Genomic DNA, 12,967 nt, shown 5'->3' with positions numbered 1-12,967 from the left:
GTATTTTTTTAGACTTCTGAATCAACACTATAAATGTTACACTGAAAAATCAACAGGTAACACTAGCCAATTTGCTGTGTGGACTAAGGCCAGAAAAACTCCTGGCTCTACTGGTGTCATTGATGCCTGATTCCCATTATGGGGCCGGGCCATCCCAAACCGGGCTGTTCTGGTTCAGATTTATTTGTTTCCCATTGTCCTTTCCAGTTGGTTCAAGCAGCTATAGTGGATGTGTAACCAGGCCAGCCTAGTACAGTTCGGCTTGGCTTGGCTCAGTTGGGGCTGATAGTGTGAGCCTTACACATAGCCTTGCACAAGCCTTGGCTTGGCCGGAACGGCTCATAGGAGCAGGAGCTTACTGTATCTCCTGTTTCTGGATTGATGTACAAGTACACCCCGTGGACAGGACGCTAGTCTGTCTCCTAAGGGCTTGTAAGTAAGCATTTCACTGTAAGGTCTACACCTGTTGTATTCGGCACATGTGACAAATACTATTTTATTTTATTTTATTTTATTTGTTTCTGTAGTGTTAGGCAGCTTGATGTACAAGTACACCCCCTGGACAGGACACTAGTCTGACTCCTGTTTCTGTATTGTGAGGCAACCTGATCTACAAGCACACCCCCTGGACAGGACACTAGTCTGACTCTTGTTTCTGTATTGTGAGGCAGCCTGATCTACAAGTACACCCCCTGGACAGGACACTAGTCTGACTCCTGTTTCTGTATTGTGAGGCAGCCTGATCTACAAGTACACCCCCCTGGACAGGACACTAGTCTGACTCCTGTTTCTGTAGTGTGAGGCAGCCTGATCTACAAGTACACCCCCCTGGACAGGACACTAGTCTGACTCCTGTTTCTGTAGTGTGAGGCAGCCTGATCTGCAAGTACACCCCCTGGACAGGACACTAGTCAGACTCCTGTTTCTGTAGTGTGAGGCAGCCTGATCTACAAGTACACCCCCTGGACAGGACACTAGTCTGACTCCTGTTTCTGTATTGTGAGGCAGCCTGATCTACAAGTACACCCCCTGGACAGGACACTAGTCTGACTCCTGTTTCTGTAGTGTGAGGCAGCCTGAACTACAAGTACACCCCCCTGGACAGGACACTAGTCTGACTCCTGTTTCTGTATTGTGAGGCAGCCTGATCTACAAGTACACCCCCCTGGACAGGACACTAGTCTGACTCCTGTTTCTGTATTGTGGGGCAGCCTGATCTACAAGTACACCCACTGGACAGGACACTAGTCTGACTCCTGTTTCTGTAGTGTGAGGCAGCCTGATCTACAAGTACACCCCCCTGGACAGGACACTAGTCTGACTCCTGTTTCTGTATTGTGAGGCAGCCTGATCTACAAGTACACCCCCCTGGACAGGACACTAGTCTGACTCCTGTTTCTGTAGTGTGAGGCAGCCTGATCTACAAGTACACCCCCCTGGACAGGACACTAGTCAGACTCCTGTTTCTGTAGTGTGAGGCAGCCTGATCTACAAGTACACCCCCTGGACAGGACACTAGTCTGACTCCTGTTTCTGTAGTGTGAGGCAGCCTGATCTACAAGTACACCCCCCTGGACAGGACACTAGTCAGACTCCTGTTTCTGTAGTGTGAGGCAGCCTGATCTACAAGTACACCCCCTGGACAGGACACTAGTCTGACTCCTGTTTCTGTATTGTGAGGCAGCCTGATCTACAAGTACACCCCCCTGGACAGGACACTAGTCTGACTCCTGTTTCTGTAGTGTGAGGCAGCCTGATCTACAAGTACACCCCCCTGGACAGGACACTAGTCTGACTCCTGTTTCTGTATTGTGAGGCAGCCTGATCTACAAGTACACCCCCCCTGGACAGGACACTAGTCTGACTCCTGTTTCTGTATTGTGAGGCAGCCTGATCTACAAGTACACCCCCCTGGACAGGACACTAGTCTGACTCCTGTTTCTGTATTGTGAGGCAGCCTGATCTACAAGTACACCCCCCTGGACAGGACACTAGTCTGACTCCTGTTTCTGTATTGTGAGGCAGCCTGATCTACAAGTACACCCCCCTGGACAGGACACTAGTCTGACTCCTGTTTCTGTAGTGTGAGGCAGCCTGATCTACAAGTACACCCCCCTGGACAGGACACTCTGCAGCTACAGTACAGGGCATTTCCATCTAAAAGGACCAATGAGCACCAGCATGTAAAGTTTATTCGAGCATGTCAAATTGGGTGTCAAATGAAAGCTAAGAGTCCATTTTTTTGGCGGGAGAATTTAAGGCATAAAGACATTTTTTCAACCATTTTCCATCCTATAAATTAGGAATAAGCAAAAGCTTTGATTTCTGGTCAAACAGATGGAAAATGGGTCTTAGACAACATCTGCCAGAAAAAGTGATGTATTAGAAATACATTGAAACACAAATCATATTGAAGTAACAAGTAAAGGTAGACCTACCGATTAGTTATAGTTATTTTACTGATATCAAGTTTGTTTATGAATTATTAAGTGGTTAAAACTCGTAATTCTGTTATCAAATCTGTAACGAAATTACGTAAAGGAATTACTGCAATTGAATTGGCTACAATGGGAAATCATAGTAGTCACAAACCACAGTTGGGTCACCTGCTACTGTCCTCCCTTCCACTGGCATACTGTTATGTTCAGCTCATAACTGTTTTATTTCTCTTTCTGTCTGGTGGTCAAACCAAGAGTACTAAAACAGTCTGAACAACCCTTCTCTCTCTCTCTCTCTCTCTCTCTCTCTCTCTCTCTCTCTCTCTCTCTCTCTCTCTCTCTCTCTCTCACACTCTCTCTCTCTCTCTCTCCTCTCTCTCTCTCTCTCTCCAGTTAATGTCACCTCTCCTGGTTCTTACTGACATCTACCATGACACCTACCACCTACCCTCTTTTCCATTTACAGTAACAAGCATCCTCACCCACTGAGCACCGACCAACACCGGACGCACATGGACGTTGAATAATAGTTTAAATTTGGTCAGTCCGCCCTGGCTGGACCAAATCTGAACCAATCATAGACGTCTATGTTTCACAAGTTTGGACCAGCACAGTACAGCACAGTACAGTAGAGCACAGTAGAGTACAGTATTGTGTACTGTATTGTACTGAACTATACTGTGCTCTACTGTGCTCTACTGTGATGTCCAAACATAGATGTCTATGATTGGTTTCATATTTGGTCTGGTCCGGACCAACCAAATGTGGTCTTGTTCAGGGGGTGGAGATCATTCGAAAAATAGCCAGTGTGTAGAATAATATGCAAATATGCTAAATAAGCATAATTGCATATTTCTACCTTTGTATACCTATTCAGGATACATCACCATGAAGAGAATTATATTTATATCCAGAATTACGTATTTCTCTATAGTACAGATCAGGGGACCCATGATGTAATTAAATTACCGTTACTGTAATTCCGTCACCTACTGTAGTTCAATAAGCAAAATAAAATAAAAAATATCAAACTCAAGGTGTCATGTCATACAGCTAAAAGAAATGTCCACGGCTCTGGTATGCTCCCATGGTGATTTAATCAGACGCACAATAAAGACAATGTTTTCGATCCGAGTTGGATCTTCGTCAGGTCATCGAAACGTTGTCTTTATTGTGTCTGATTAAATCACCATGGGAACATACCAGAGTTGCGGACATTCCTTTTCTCTTTGATACGTTCTTCTGTCCTGCACCTAAAAAGTTGGATGCGCATTTTATTCTATTTGTTTCTGTCCTGTCATAGCCGTCACCCCATTCTTTTTGCAGACATATTTCGGTTTTAATTCGGAGCAGATATTTAACAGAGTTTTTGGAACACTTGATCGCTTAAAAAACTACATAGATTTGACCGTAATTCTGTTACCAAACTTTGCATTTACACAGTTCTTCCAGTAAATGTGTTTTTTTTTGTTGGTGAAAATGTCTGCGTAAATTGTTCAAAGTAGTCCTTGTGCATATAGTTGTATGGCTTGTTTAACTTTGAAATGAGTGGTTTTGGCTTGGCATACATTTAAAAGTTAAAAATAATCATAGCGTAATTCCGTGACCGTGGAATTGCCTTACACCAACACAAACAGCTGCTCTGTCTAAAAATAAGGGCTGGTGAAATTATAAAACAATGTTGGCACAGCGGGAATAGAAAGTTGTTTTTGAAATTTTTGTTTTAAGCCTATCCCAAACCTTAACCCTTACCTTAACCATTCGGAATTAATGCCTAAACTCAAACTTAAACACTTCAACATTTGATGTTTGTAACAACTTTGAAAATTTGATTTTTGAGAACCATGGATGAACGTCTAATTCTGACACTAGACTGTGTGAGCTTGTTGAATATAGACTAATACCCCAGGTGATCAAATTAAAATAATGTCATGTTATGTTTGATGATGATGATGATGATGATGATGATCAGAGATGAAGATGATGTACATCAACCATTGAGGTTTAGGCTTTGGGTGAAAGTAAAGCAGAACACACACACGCACGTTTGCGCACTTTCACACACACACACACACACACACACACACACACACGCACGCACGCACGCACGCACACACACACACACGCACGCACGCACGCACGCACGCACGCACGCACGCACGCACGCACGCACGCACGCACGCACGCACACACACACACACACACACACACACACACACACACACACACACACACACACACACACACACTCACACACACCACACATTTACTCTCTGTATATCTGGTTACCCTGTAGTAGCAGCTGAATACATCACTAAGGTAGAAATCCCGACATAATGAGCTGGCTTTGCCAACAGGCCTTCAAGCAGAGGAGAGCAAGTATGTCACACCATCCACTCTCTACGCTGCAGGCTAGACCACTGGCCAGGGAGAGATCCATCTCACACCTTTATCCTCATCCACTGTCTAATGGGTAGCAAGAACTTCATTAAAACGAATTAAGATTATTTAGCGTCTACATCTGCATCGCTTGCTGTTTGGGGTTTTAGGCTGGGTTTCTGTATAGCACTTTGTGACACCTGCTGATGTAAAAAGGGCTTTATAAATACATTTGACTGATTGGTTAAGATGTCTCTCATAGCAATGAGGGAGACATGAGTCTCCTGAGGAAATCTGTGACCCTCTCAAGCTCAGATTACGTTGTTGAGGGGAATCTATGACAGCCATTGGTGTCGATGGATACATACAGTGCATTCGGAAAGTATTCAGACCCCTTCACTTTTTCCACATTTTGCTACGCTACAACGTTATTCTAAAATTGATTAAATTGTTTTTTTCCCTCATCAATCTACACACAATACCCCATAATGACAAAGCAAAAATAGGTTTTTAGAAATGTTTGCAAATGTTTTAAAATTAAAAAACTGAAATATTACATTTACATAAGTATTCAGACCCTTTACTCAATACTTTGTTGAAGCACCTTTGGTAGCGATTACAGCCCCAAGTCTTCTTGGGTATGACGCTACAAGCTTGGCACACCTGTATTTGGGGAGTTTCTACCATTCTTCTCTGCAGATCCTCTCAAGCTCTGTCAGGTTGGATGGGGAGCGTCGCTGCACAGCTATTTTCAGATCTCTCCAGAGATGTTCGATCGGGTTCAAGTCCGGGTTCTGGCTGGGCCACTCAAGGACATTTAGAGACTTGTCCCGAAGCCACTCCTGCGTTGTCTTGGCTGTGTGCTTAGAGTCGTTGTCCTGTTGGAAGGTGAACCTTCGCCCCAGTCTGAGGTCCTGAGCACTCTGGAGCAGGTTTTCATTAAGGATCTCTCTGTACTTTGCTCTGTTCCTTCGATCCTGACTAGTCTCTCAGTCCCTGCCGCTGAAAAACATCCCCACAGCATGATGCTGCCATCACCATGCTTCACTGTAGGGATGGTATTGGCCAGGTGATGAGCAGTGCCTGGTTTCCTCCAGACGTGAGGCTTGGCATTCGGGCCAGAGAGTTCAGTCTTGGTTTCATCAGACCAGAGAATCTTGTTTCTCATGGTCTGAGAGTCCTTTAGATGCCTTTTGGCAAACTCCAAGCGGGCTGTGATGTGCCTTTTACTGAGGAGTGGCTTCCGTCTGGCCACTCTACCATAAAGGCCTGATTGGTGGAGTGCTGCAGAGATGGTTGTCCTTCTGGAAGGTTCTCCCATCTCCACAGAGGAACTCTAGAGCTCTGTTAGAGTGACCATCGGGTTCTTGGTCACCTCCCTGACCAAGACCCTTCTCCACCGATTGCTCAGTTTGGCCGGGCGGCCAGCTCTAGGAAGAGTCTTGGTGGTTCCAAACTTCTTCCATTTAAGAATGATGGAGGCCACTATGTTCTTGGGGACCTTCAATGCTGCAGACATTTTTGGGTACCCTTCCCCAGATCTGTGCCTCGACACAATCCTGTCTCTGTGCTCTACGGACAGTTCTTTCGACCTCATGGCTTGGTTTTTGCTCTGACGTGCACTGTCAACTGTGGGACCTTATATAGACAGGTGTGTGCCTTTCCAAATCATGTTCAATCAATTGAATTTACCACAGGTGGACTCCAATCAAGCTGTAGAAACATGTCAAGGATGATCAATGGAAACAGGATGCACCTGAGCTCAATTTCGAGTCTCATAGCGAAGGGTCTGAATACTTATGCAAATCATGTATTTCTGTTGTTCTAAAATTTCTAAAAACCTGTTTTCGCTTTGTCATTATGGGGTATTGTGTGTAGATTGATAAAAAAATAAATATATATATATACAGTGGGGAAAAAAAGTATTTAGTCAGCCACCAATTGTGCAAGTTCTCCCACTTAAAAAGATGAGAGAGGCCTTTAATTTTCATCATAGGTACACGTCAACTATGACAGACAAAATAAGAAAAAAAAATCCAGAAAATCACATTGTAGGATTTTTTATGAATTTATTTGCAAATTATGGTGGAAAATAAGTATTTGGTCAATAACAAAAAGTTTCTCAATACTTTGTTATATACCCTTTGTTGGCAATGACACAGGTCAGACGTTTTCTGTAAGTCTTCACAAGGTTTTCACACACTATTTTGGCCCATTCCTTCATGCAGATCTCCTCTAGAGCAGTGATGTTTTGGGGCTGTCGCTGGGCAACACGGACTTTCAACTCCCTCAAAGATTTTCTATGGGGTTGAGATCTGGAGACTGGCTAGGCCACTCCAGGACCTTGAAATGCTTCTTACGAAGCCACTCCTTCGTTGCCCGGGCAGTGTGTTTGGGATCATTGTCATGCTGAAAGACCCAGCCACGTTTCATCTTCAATGCCCTTGCTGATGGAAGGAGGTTTTCACTCAAAATCTCACGATACATGGCCCCATTCATTCTTTCCTTTACATGGATCAGTCGTCCTGGTCCCTTTGCAGAAAAAACAGCCCCAAAGCATGATGTTTACACCCCCATGCTTCACAGTAGGTATGGTGTTCTTTGGATGCAACTCAGCATTCTTTGTCCTCCAAACACGACGAGTTGAGTTTTTACCAAAAAGTTATATTTTGGTTTCATCTGACCATATGACATTCTCCCAATCCTCTTCTGGATCATCCAAATGCACTCTAGCAAACTTCAAACGGGCCTGGACATGTACTGGCTTAAGCAGGGGGGACACGTCTGGAACTGCAGGATTTGAGTCCCTGGCGGCGTAGTGTGTTACTGATGGTAGGCTTTGTTACTTTGGTCCCAGCTCTCTGCAGGTCATTCACTAGGTCCCCCTGTGTGGTTCTGGGATTTTTGCTCACCGTTCTTGTGATAATTTTGACCCCACAGGGTGAGATCTTGCGTGGAGCCCCAGATCGAGGGAGATTATCAGTGGACTTGTATGTCTTCCATTTCCTAATAATTGCTCCCACAGTTGATTTCTTCAAACCAAGCTGCTCACCTATTGCAGATTCAGTCTTCCCAGCCTGGTGCAGGTCTACAATTTTGTTTCTGGTGTCCTTTGACAGCTCTTTGGTCTTGGCCATAGTGGAGTTTGGAGTGTGACTGTTTGAGGTTGTGGACAGGTGTATTTTATACTGATAACAAGTTCAAACAGGTGCTATTAATACAGGTAACAGTGGAGGACAGAGGAGCCTCTTAAAGAAGAAGTTACAGGTCTGTGAGAGCCAGAAATCTTGCTTGTTTGTAGGTGACCAAATACTTATTTTCCACCATAATTTGCAAATAAATTCATAAAAAATCCTACAGTGTGATTTTCTGGATTTTTTTTTCTTAATTTGTCTGTCATAGTTGACGTGTACCTATGATGAAAATTACAGGCCTCTCTCATCTTTTTAAGTGGGAGAACTTGCACAATTGGTGGCTGACTAAATACTTTTTTTCCCCACTGTATATATATTCATTATTAGAATATGGCTGTAACATGACAAAATGTGGAAAAGTGAAGGGGTATGAATACTTTCCGAATGCACTGTAGATTAATAAATGCATGCTCTTCCCTCCCTCCCTCCTTCCCTCCCTCTCTCTCTCTCTCTCTCTCTCTCTCTCTCTCTCTCTCTCTCTCTCTCTCTCTCTCTCTCTCCAGTCCAAAGGTTAGTGCACTACAAACATCCTCTGTCTTGGAATGGAACAGTCAGCAGCACTGGTGTTTACTATACAGTGAGCAATAAGCAGTATGGAAGTTCCCAACTATAGATTACAGTAACTCAAGTTTACAACAATACCTGAGAGGACATAACTGGTGACATGGCTGTAGCTATTATTTCGTAGCTTTGTGTGCTGTGCTGAATATCTAAGACAGTTCAAGTTTCAAATGTTCAAAAGTTTCTGTTAATTTCTGTACTGATGTGCTGTCCGGTTGACATACAGTGATTCTACATCTTCTGATATTGCTTTCAGAATGACAGCACACTCCTAGAAAAAAGGGTTCCAAAAGGGGTTTTCGTCTGTCCCCGTAGGAGAACCCGTTTGGGTTCCATGTAGAACCGTCTGTAGAAAGGGCTTAACATGGAACCCAAAAGGGTTCTACCTGGAACCAAAAAGGGTTCTTCAAATGGTTCTCCTATGGGGACAGCCAAAGAAACCTTTTAGGTTCTAGATATAACCTTTTTTTCCTAAGAGTGTACAGCCGATATCAGAGATTTGTAACATGTAGTGTGTACATTATGGGATATTGTATCACATTGCTACAGGATGGACAGAGAGTGAGTAGAGAGGTGGGTGGACCCTTTTAGAGAGAGAGAGAGAAAGGGAGGGAGGGAGGGAGGGAGGGAGGGAGGGAGGGGGGAGGGAAGGAGGGAGGGAGGGAGGGGGGGAGGGAAGGAGGAGGGGGAGGGAGGGAGGGAGAGAGAGAGAGAGAGAGAGAGAGAGAGAGAGAGAGAGAGAGAGAGAGAGAGAGAGAGAGAGAGAGAGAGAGAGAGAGAGAGAGAGGAAGGAAGGAAGGAAGGAAGGAAGGAAGGAAGGAAGGAAGGAAGGAAGGAAGGAAGGAAGGAAGGAAGGAAGGAAGGAAGGGAGGGAGGGCGAGAGAGAGAGAGAGAGAGAGAGAGAGAGAGAGAGAGAGAGAGAGAGAGAGAGAGAGAGAGAGAGAGAGAGAGAGAGAGAGAGAGAGAGAGAGGGAGAGAAATCAGAACCCTCCCACAGGAAATGCAGCTCAAATCCTCTTCTCCTTGTATGGTAAAAACTCCCCTAAAAGCAGCCAGGTCGCATTGGGACCATGCAGTCCAGCCAAAGTACAGCTAAGTTTATACACAAATGCTATGGGAATGGATACACTGTGTGTGTGTGTGTTTGTGCATGCGTGTGCATATGTTTGTGTGTGCCACAGATCAGTTACATATCAAGTTTCATAAAGTTGTTCTATCAACATGTTGATGGGTAAACACAAGAATTCATAAAGGGTTATGACCCCCCCACCCCCTCCACACACACACCACCACCACACATACATACACCCACACACAAACTTTATATTATCTGCCTCTGCATCAAGGGACTCATTTCTGAAGCCCACCTATGCCACTTTCTCCCAACCCCAGGGTAGACCTCTAGTTTATGACTGTTGGAATGGAATGTACAGGGACTACATTCACCCGCGATGCAATGAGAAAATGGTACAGGATCTTCTCCCTTTTGTACTTAGATAAACGTCAAGAGCCTGGTATCCTCCACACATTCATTTAATGTTCATTTATTTACCCAGTGTAGTCCTCTCAGTAACACTTGCCACTGCTTTCCAGGAAGTCCTGGGTTAAGCCTAGGCCTGGACTGCAAGGTTCCTACAGCGTTTATACAAAAGTCCAGGCTAGACATTTTTTTTGTGTGTTTTCCATGTATTTCTATTCAGGACGGTCATCTCCCTCGGTGGAGGCCCTCCGTCTGTCATCGTTCCAATCACTTCTATTCTGAGCACCATGGCGTAGGTTGGGAGAGCCTGAGAGGGAAGAGAAAAGCAGCACAGTGGTGAAATATCATCCTGTCATTCTCCCTGAGGTAACTCAGGTTTCTATCCTATCTTAAGTCTGTCTGTCTGTCTGTCTGTCTGTCTGTCTGCCGTCTTTCCGCGTGTCAGTCAGGACCCAGCTTCAGCTCTGAAGTAGGCTAAAAGACTGACTGGGGACTGGCATAGGTCAACAGACACTTAATGTTGATGTTTCCATTTTCGACCAAGGTGCAGACAGAAGTTTGTTAGCTTACTCCTAAGGGCGGTCAGGGTAAGCTCCCTCTGACCACTGACAGCTAGGCTGTAGGCTTTCACTAATTTCTCTGCCGTCTCACTTGTGATACATAGACAGCATGGCCCTCTAGTGGTCAGATGTGTTGCACTCCTTAACATTTACATCCAAGCGTTCTGTGATGACTGTGGTCAGCAGCAGAGGGCGATGTAGGATACAGGAGAAAACTAAAGACAACATACTCAAGTCAGTTTGCTCCCCAGCTCTCCTATATATGGATATATATATATATATATATATATATATATATATATATATATATATATATATATATCCTACTGTGGAGTTTGTCCAGTTGGATTAAGATTTGAATAGTTGTTGCAAGACACTCATCAACATGTAGTTGCAGGACACTCATCAACATGTACAGTGGGGAGAACAAGTATTTGATACACTGCCGATTTTGCAGGTTTTCCTACTTACAAAGCATGTAGAGGTCTGTAATTTTTATCATAGGTACACTTCAACTGTGAGAGACGGAATCTAAAACAAAAATCCAGAAAATCACATTGTATGATTTTTAAGTAATTAATTTGCATTTTATTGCATGACATAAGTATTTGATCACCTACCAACCAGTAAGAATTCCGGCTCTCACAGACATGTTAGTTTTTCTTTAAGAAGCCCTCCTGTTCTCCACTCATTACATGTATTAACTGCACCTGTTTGAACTCGTTACCTGTGTAAAAGACACCTGTCCACACACTCAATCAAACAGACTCCAACCTCTCCAAAATGGCCAAGACCAGAGAGCTGTGTAAGGACATCAGGGATAAAATTGTAGACCTGCACAAGGCTGGGATGGGCTACAGGACAATAGGCAAGCAGCTTGGTGAGAAGGCAACAACTGTTGGCGCAATTATTAGAAAATGGAAGAAGTTCAAGATGACGGTCAATCACCCTCAGTCTGGGGCTCCATGCAAGATCTCACCTCGTGGGTTATCAAAGATCATGAGGAAGGTGAGGGATCAGCCCAGAACTACACGGCAGGACCTGGTCAATGACCTGAGGAGAGCTGGGACCACAGTCTCAAAGAAAACCATTAGTAACACACTACGCCGTCATGGATTAAAATCCTGCAGCGCATGCAAGGTCCCCCTGCTCAAGCCAGCGCATGTCCAGGCCCATCTGAAGTTTGCCAATGACCATCTGGATGATCCAGAGGAGGAATGGGAGAAGGTCATGTGGTCTGATGAGACAAAAATATAGCTTTTTGGTCTAAACTCCACTCGCCGTGTTTGGAGGAAGAAGAAGGATGAGTACAATCCCAAGAACACCATCCCAACCGTGAAGCATGGAGGTGGAAACATCATTCTTTGGGGATGCTTTTCTGCAAAGGGGACAGAACGACTGCACCGTATTGAGGGGAGGATGGATGGGGCCATGTATCGCGAGATCTTGGCCAACAACCTCCTTCCCTCAGTAAGAGCATTGAAGATGGGTCGTGGCTGGGTCAGCCAGTGGCCTAGCCAGTCTCCAGACCTGAACCCAATTGTTGGGTTGGGTTGGGTTGTGTTGTGTTGGGTGGTGTTGGGTTGTGTTGGGTTGTTTTTGGTGGTGTTGGGTTGGGTTGTGTTGTTTTGTGCTGTGTGGTGTTGGGTTGTGTTGGGTTTGGTTGTGTTGGGTGGTGTTGGGTTGTGTTGTGTTGTGTTGGGTTGTGTTGGGTTGTCTTGTGTTGGGTGGTGTTGGGTTGTATTGGGTTGGGTTGTGTTGAGTGGTGTTGGGTTGTGTTGTGTTGTGTTGGGTTTTGTTGGGTTGGGTTGTCTTGTCTTGTGTTGGGTTGGGTTGTGTTGGGTTGTGTTGTGTTGTGTTGTGTTGGGTTGTCTTGTGTTGGGTTGTGTTGTGTTGTGTTGGGTTGTTTTGGGTTGTCTTGTGTTGGGTTGTCTTGTGTTGGTTTGTCTTGTGTTGGGTTGTGTTATTGCGTTATTGTATGGCTGGTTATGACGCCTACATAAGAGTGTCAGAACCCACAAAACCTACCACACAAGGCAAAACATTCCATTACACCATAGCCTACGTGTCAACAGTATGTTTATGTTATATATATTTTTATTGAACATATTAAATTATAATTGTAATCGCGCTCACATTGATGTCAGACATGCACCTACCCCAATGCTCTGTTGCTGATGACTGGGATGAATGCAGGAGCAGATTTCAGGAGCAGGGCAAGACACACTCTTTTTGACTGATGACTGATGTATGTGATAGGGCCTGTACGTGATCTGGCTCATATGATTATGATGGTCATAATGCTTCTTGACAATGTCATAAAGTGTATTTTCTTAGTCCAAGTGACACAGGATG

Source organism: Coregonus clupeaformis, chromosome 21, assembly GCF_020615455.1.
Source record: "Coregonus clupeaformis isolate EN_2021a chromosome 21, ASM2061545v1, whole genome shotgun sequence".
NCBI lineage: Eukaryota > Metazoa > Chordata > Actinopteri > Salmoniformes > Salmonidae > Coregonus > Coregonus clupeaformis.
This window is presented reverse-complemented; position numbering follows the sequence as displayed.